Consider the following 8,061-nt stretch of genomic DNA (forward strand, 5'->3'; position numbering starts at 1 on the left):
GATTCCTGGAATTCTAAGGCTTAAAGGAAGAAGCTGAAGATGCCGATTAGTGAAAAGATTGAGGAAGTTGATGTGGTAGGTACTTCTGAGGTGGTTAAGGAAGATGGTGCTAGTGAGGAGATGAAGGAGACCAAGGCTAGTGAGGTGACGGATTCAGAGAAGGAGGGTGATCAAGGCAAAGGTGACAAGGTTTGAACCTGGTTTCCAGGTTGTTTTAATGTGTTTGTGATGGTTGTTTGAACAATTTTTATTTTGGTTGTGTAAGGATAATATCACATGCTTAGGATAGCAGTTTGGGTGGAGGGATCTTGGTTCAGGACGAAGCCCAAATTGACTTTTATTTCCTGCTTTTGAACAATATGATGATTCAGGTGGATGGGCTCCTTTTGAGTGAAACCTGAATTGTCTTTTCCTGCATTTTAATATTAGTATAATAACTTTTTATGACTTATGTTGGTATTTTATCCTTGTTCATGTTATTGAATCTTAACAATAAAATTGATTTCATCAGAATTTAGAAATCTAGGTGAGGTTTCTTAAAAAGTTAGGTTTAATTCAATAAACCAACACGAAGTCATAAAATTCATTCTGTAAATAAGGCAAGCGGTAGGAAATAAAGAATATTAACAAGTGGGAAGTCATACCAGAATCATATAGCAACTAACTCTGACAAGGTATAGAGCATTTCATCCTTGTAATAAGATTACCTTTCAGAATGTTCCTCCAATAATAAGGGTATACTGATAGACCTGCGATATTATCCTGAAAATAATTTCAGAAATTCTGGTGACAAGGCCCAAACAAACTGGCGACAAGGCCTATACTGGCGACAAGGCCTGAACTGGCGACAAGGCCCTTAGAAGAGGTGAAAACTCCTTAAACCTTAGGAATAAACTGGCGACAAGGCCCTTTAGAAGAGGTGAAAACCCCTTAAACCTTAGAAAATGGTACGTCTACCATAAACTTGAGGATAACGAGGTAACAAGTCACTATATTTCATGTGATGGTCCCGTCTCTCAAACGACGGCTGAATAAACGTGCGCTACAGGCGATTGTAAGAAGAGGTGAAAACCCCTTAAACCTTAGAAGGCATTAAATAATACCTTAACTGGCGACAAAGGCCGAAGAAACTGGCGACAAGGCCCAAAAAGACTGGCGACAAGGCCTAAATATACTTCATACCATGTGGGGATACCACATGTCTTCAGGCTACAAAACAGTCAACTCTAAGTGAGGGGTGGGTGTTAGCCTTGCTAACACCCCTCCGATGCTTAAGTCAGTACCATGATAAAAGAATAATAATATTGAAGATGAATAAAAATAGAAATTTGAATACATACCTTAGTTATTTAACAATACTGTTACATTCCTCAGGATAGCAATTATCTTCGGGATAGAAGTCTTACATAAAATATTTTTTGAGGTGGATAGCGTTCCAAGCCCTTGGTAATAAGTCATCATCCAAAGTAGACAATCTGTATGCCCCCTTTCCTGCTTCAGACTCAATCAAGTAAGGACCTTCCCACTTTGTTGCAAGCTTTCCATCCGCAGGATTTGTAGTATTTTGAAAGGCTTTCGGGAGAACTAAATCCCCTTCTTGAAATCTTCGAACCCTGATATTCTTGTGATAGAACTTTGCTATCTTCTGCTGATAAGAGGCCATTATGATCTTTGCCAATTCTCTGAGTTCTTCTACTGCATCTAGATCTTCAAGTAGACTCTGAGTATTATCTTCAGGATTCTGATGACTGACTCTAGCTGTAGGGAAAAACCATCTCCATCGGGATAACTACTTCAGCTCCAAATACTAATGAGAAAGGAGTCTGACCAGTAGCATTCTTTGAAGTGGTCCTATCTGCCCAAAGAACAAAAGGTAGTTCCTCGGCCCACTTTCCTTCTTAACTCCCAAATTTTTCTTCAGGTTATTGATAATGATTTTGTTGCTTGACTCGGCCTGACCATTAGCCTGAGGATGGACAGGTGTTGAGGTGATCATCTTGATTCCCCAACTGGCACAGAAGTTGGTGGTTCTTTTGCCAATGAACTATGAGCCATTGTCACACACTATCTCTGTTGGGATTCCAAATCTTGTCAGGATATTGCGCTTGATGAATGAGATAAATTTTTTCTCTCTGACTTGAACAAAAGCTTACCCTTCAATCCACTTCGAGAAATAATCTGTAATGGCCCGCATAAATGTCAAGGTGTGCCCGGATCCATACTTAGCAAGTTCTGAGGAGGTTGAGAAGATTTCAATCTTCCATATGTTCCATAGAATAAGTCTTTGACTTAACAATCTCCCCCTTACGTCAATTTCTTGACTCAACAATCTCCCCTAGATTGGAACACCTCAGCTGACCCAAAACACATCTATAGTTACTTACACAGGATTAAAATACACATCAAATTAAATTCAAAGTTACATAATCAAATTACAAACACAGTTACATATTCAAAAGCTGTCAAATGACATTACAAATCAAATCCTACTCTATGAATCTTGTCTTCTTCTTTCGTTGTAGGCATCTTGTCTTATGTTTGTTATCACTGATGCAGCTCTCATTTTAAAGATATCAAGGGCTCGGTAATGAGTATGACCTTCTGGTATGACCAAGTCCCATATATCGATTAGATCTTCATTATGCAAGCAATTCAAGTCTTCATCCTTCTTGATTATCCCTAGTACTTTTCCATCAGAGTTTTTCATCAAGTAATGGTCATCTTTTTCTTTGTATTCAACTTCAGTAATGATGCCATTTCTTTGGACTGTGTAGTTGGGGCGTGTCATTCTTCTTCCAAGGCTTAAGCATGCATTCAGGTTTGACACTGGATTCCTGTCTCAGACATTTATTTGGTAGTACAGTTCAGCTTTGTCCCTTTTTATCAACTTCTCTGACCTTTTTGATCTGTGAAGTTGAATCATTCTCCAACTTCTCTTTTCTTTTAAGAACCGGAATCCCTGGTCAGCTTCTTTCTTCAAAAACTTTGAGAGATCATTCATTTGCTTTCTTGCCATCTTGTTTCTGTCTCTATAATTATACAGGTCAAGTGTGGCCATTCTTTCTAGTTGTTCTTGAGTATATTCACAAAAGTCACTTCTCACAACTATCTCTCTCAGCTTTCTGCTTTCCATAATCACTCTTAAGCATTCAGATACAGAATCATAATAGAGTTATCTTGGAAGATCCACATCTGATTGTGGTCTTGTTGTTCTTTGTAGTGCAGATCTACTTGATTCACCTCTTCCACCTTCACCTCTTCCACCTTGTGGATGTCTTCTTGAGATTGGAGGCCTGAATAGAATAGACTTCTTTGGTTTTTCAGGCCTTAAGTAGAAGTGTTGTTGTAGATTGCCTCTACCATCTCAGGTGGAAGGTTAGCTAGTTCAACTATATCATATCCAGCTTGTTCTTTTAGAGTGAGCAACATTTTTGGCATACCAGGTCTGTTTGATAGACCAGCAGGTACAAATTTCCATCCACAAAGCTTCTAGGATTTTCTCCTTCCCTTAGAATTTTCTCCCACTCTACCAAAAGTTCTTTTAAGTCTTGCTTTTCCAAGGCATCAAAAGAAATTTCATCCATTCCCTTTTGATTAATCATTATTCTCCTCAGAATATTAATCATTTCTTCATTCTTCCAAGGAACAATGGGTTCATCTTCAGGTTCAGGTTTGGCTTCTTGTGGAGTAGTGGTTTCAACAACAGGTACCTCCTTTGACTTTTCCTTTTCACCCTGAATTCTCTGTTTCTCCCCCAGAGTCATTATCTTTCTTTTCTTTATTGGAGGCTCAACAGATGTTTCAGATTGTTTAGCTGAGCTCTCAGTTTGGACCCTCTTCAGTTTTTCTTTTCTTTTCAGTTTGTTGTATTGGTTCAACACTGATTCTCTAGATAAGTTCTCAACAATTTCAGGCTTCAAACCTTTCTCCAGCAGGTATCCACACATACCTCCAAACTTCTCTTTCAAAGTTTCCATATTTTCAATCCTCTCATTCTCCTTTACACATTTCTCAATCACCTTTTCTCTTTCACTGTTGTAAAGGTCTTGGAGTTTATCATGATTGAAATTGCTCAAATTTTTTTCAGAATATCCATGCCTTCTCAGATATTCTCTGTGTTTCTGAGCATCCTTATTCTTTTGTTGCATGGCTCTTTTGATCTTTTCATTTTCTTCCTCAAGACTCTGATTCAGCTCACTGTCATTCATATGAGCCACACTTTCAAAGTTCACACCAAGTGCCCTTAGCTTCTTAATCAAAGGATTGTTTATTTTAGCATTCAACAAACTCTGCTCAATGTTTACTCTCTGCTCATCAGTCATTACTACTTGTGGAGTCTCAACATTTGCAGTCTCGGCACTCTTTCCTTGATTATCATCAGGATTATCATCATAATCCGAATCCCTAGATTCATCCTCCTCTTCAGTTAAGTCATTTACAACATCATTCTTGGGTTCATCAGAGGGTGGATGCTCTGTATTTGGTTAAGTTCTAATGGGTACATTAGGAACATTTGGAACACCTGGAATTCTTTGATCTGGCTGCAGTGTCTGTAGTGAAATTGCCCTGATTGGACTTGCATCTTCATCTGGAGTTTCAACAAAGTACTTGTTCTTGTCATCCCATCTTCCTTTCTTTGCAGACTTAGTTCCTTTAGCTGGCATAAATGTTTCTAGTCTATCCCTTTTTCTTGAGTACTTCTTTCCATACTTAGGATCATCCACATACTCCCATTCATCAGGATTTTGTCTAATGTCATCTTTAATCTGTTGAGCCCATTTATTTGCAACCATTGAGGCAATGGACTCACCAATTTCCTCTTCAACCATCATATCAGTATTCAGATTTTCTGGTTCAGCAGTCTCATTTGACTTTGTTTCTTGTTGAATTTGAGTTTGAAACATGCTAACCACCATAGCAAAGGAATTGTCAGCTTCCTCTTGCTCTATTAACTTAATCAAGGATTCAATCACCTCTTGATCAGCCACTTCTTCAATAACTTCTTTTGCAAACTTGGCTTGGTTGATCAAGTTTTCCTGCTCTGCCAACTCTACAGGGTCCATGGTTTGGGCTAGTATCTCTCTGTCCCTTGTGTTGGTGCATAGATGTCAGTAGTTCATATGTATAAAGTCTGTAATCGAGTCTGTAATATTGTTTATGTAATTGTTTGTTTAGAAGCGAAGTTGTTGACAAGTTCGCTTAGGCGAACTTGTTAACCAAGCGAAGTTGTTGACAAGTTCGCCTAGGCGAACTTGTTTAACGAGCGAAGTTATTGACAACTTCGCCTGAGGCGAAGTTGTCGTGTATTTAAGTAGTTTACTGTTTACGGTTTAAGGTTAACTAAATCAATCAGATAATCGGTTGGTCAGTTAGTGTCTTGGTTGATCGAGTTCAGTTTACGTGAGTCTATTGACGTGAGTCTGTAAGTAACACGATCCGAGTTATCAATATAACGTGTGGTTGTTCGTATTGTGTGTACGTGTGTTCGTGAGCTAATATTCTACGTCCGTAACGATCTACACAGGGATTCCGCACCTGTGTATATCGGGATATCTCGTGTGATCCGTCCAGGGAACCTACAATTGGTATCAGAGCATTTGCTCGATTGTGTGGTTCGGGATATCCACGTGGGTGTAGAATTCGTTCCATTTCGGGTATTACCGGGACGAGTTTGTGGTGTTTTTGCTCATTATAGCCTCCTACAAGTGTGTTCAAGCCTTCAAACCGTCAAAATCGTCGTTAAAATCCGTTTTTCAGATCTGCAGAAAGTTTCAGTTCGTCAGGCGAAGTTGCTGTTCATCAGGCGAAGTTGCCGTCAGGATTCGTAGGGTTTCAGCGAAGATATAAGGAGAAGCGAAGTTATTCACAACTTCGCCTACCTCCTCAACTTCGCCTAACTCAGCGAAGTTCTTCTCAAGTTCGCCTAGTTCAGCGAAGTTCTCTTCAAGTTCGCTTACTTTCTAAGTTCGCTTATCCTAAGCGAAGTTATTCTCAACCTCGCCCAGTTACGCGAATTTAAGAAGGATTCAGCGAAGTTACTACTTAAGCGAAGTTATACTTAACTTCGCCTACAGTACTGTTTCGAAGATTTTTTCTAACTTCGCCCATTTCAGAATTTTTTCGGGTTTCATAGTCTTCAAGAAGGATGTCGTCAATCAATATTTCAGAGCTTGTCAAGATGGAAGTTGAAGCGGGGTCAGCTACAAAGGCCCCAAGGTTGCTGAAGGGAACCGACTTTGTTGCGTGGAAGGATCGGTTCATACAGTATGTTAAGTACCAGGATGCAAAAATGTGGGTATGCATCCAAGATGGATATATTCCACCGATCATGGAGTATGAGGGTCGAGACCAAATAAAGAAATACAGTAAAATGGAAGAAGAGGAGAAGAAGATGTATGAAGCCGAAAGCAAGGCTCATGCTGCAATCACAATGGCTCTTCCACAGGAGATCCTCCATACTTTCAGAAAGTATACATCAGCTAGAGAGCTTTGGGAAGCTCTTGAGAGCAAATTCGAAGGAAATGTAGGCATTCGGGCCTCAAAGATAAAGCTGCTTAAAACTCAATTTTCAGTCTTTAAGTACTTAAAGAACGAATCTCTTGATGATATTATCACTCGATATTATCATCTAATGACTGAATTGAGTAACTACTCCATTTCCTACAGAGAAGAAGAGATTGTAGAAAAACTTCTCGATGCTCTCCCACCAAAATAGGAGATGTATACTGTACTAATGAGGGAAGACAAGGACTTCTCTACGTATGATCTTGAAACCGCTGTTAACAAGCTCAGAACTTTTGAGCTTAATATGGTTAGAAAAGAAACATCTATGGATCAGGTTCAAGATCCAGGCATGTACGGTGCGAAAGTGAACTCCAATACAAGTTCAAAGACTGACTCTGCCGCCTACTACTCGAAAGGTGAGTCGGGTGCAAATTCTTCACAGGAGGGGCATGTGTCAGTAAACACAAATGGGGATGTTTGCTTTGTTGCGGGTGGATCAAGTGGTACTCAGCAGCCAGGAAGCCAGAGTAGTGGATCTTCAAGTTCCTCAAGCAATAATTATTCAAAGATGCCAATGAGCGTCAAATCTGCTGAAGAGCAGTTTGGCCTCTATGCTTCATTTATTGCTTCTTATGAAAACTACATTCAAGGAAAGGTGGTTGATCCAGCGATGCTAGATGAAGACTACGACCAGATCGATGCTGATGATCTGGAGGAGATGGATTTACAATGGCAGATGGCCATGATAGTTAGGAGAGTGAAGAAGTTCATGAGAAAGACGGGGAGAAAGTTTGTTGGCGGCAGGCCAGGGTTCGACAAGTCCAAAGTGAGGTGCTATAACTGTCAACAAAACGGGCACTTTGCCAAGGATTGCAGAAACGAGAGAGTTGAACGTGGTCAAGGCAGGCCTGCACAGCACACTGGGAATAATAAGGAAATCAATGCCATGCTATCTAGAGAAGCAGGTGAATACAACTGGAACCTGCATTTGAATGAAAATGGAGAACAGGCAAATATGGCTAAGGTTGAGAGTGAAGAACGTGAGAAGACTACCGGAGAAGAGAAAGTTGCTGGTAAGGAAAAAGCTTTCATGGCAGATAACGATAATCAACGCTCCGAGGTAAGTTCTAAATCTATCTGTACTAAATGTGAGAATTTGTCTGAGCAACTTGCTACCATAACTGATCAGTATGTTCGTTTAGATGCTGAATTAAAAACTCTTAAAGAAGATCATCACTTCACAAAACCAAGAGAAAACAGTTACAAAGTTAAAATTAAAGCATGTGAAAAAGATGTTAAAAGCTTAAAAACTAAACTTGCTGAAAAAATTGAAGTTATTGATCTTAGTTATGAGGTTTTAGAAGAAAAGACTAAACTAATTGCTGAACGAGAAAGGCAGATTGCTGACCACCAGGTGAAAGTGGTGGAACTAAACCGAAAACTGGAGCAGTTCCGAAATTCCTCAGCTATTCTTGATCACCTTGTCAGTGATCAAGGTACCTCTACAAAGAGAGGATGAATTGGTTATCACGAGGTTCCACCACCGTATAACCACAA

This window comes from Bidens hawaiensis, unplaced genomic scaffold, assembly GCF_021521415.1.
Source record: "Bidens hawaiensis isolate Kalapana, Puna unplaced genomic scaffold, B.hawaiensis_p1.1 tig00017772_1, whole genome shotgun sequence".
NCBI classification, from domain to species: Eukaryota; Viridiplantae; Streptophyta; class Magnoliopsida; order Asterales; family Asteraceae; genus Bidens; species Bidens hawaiensis.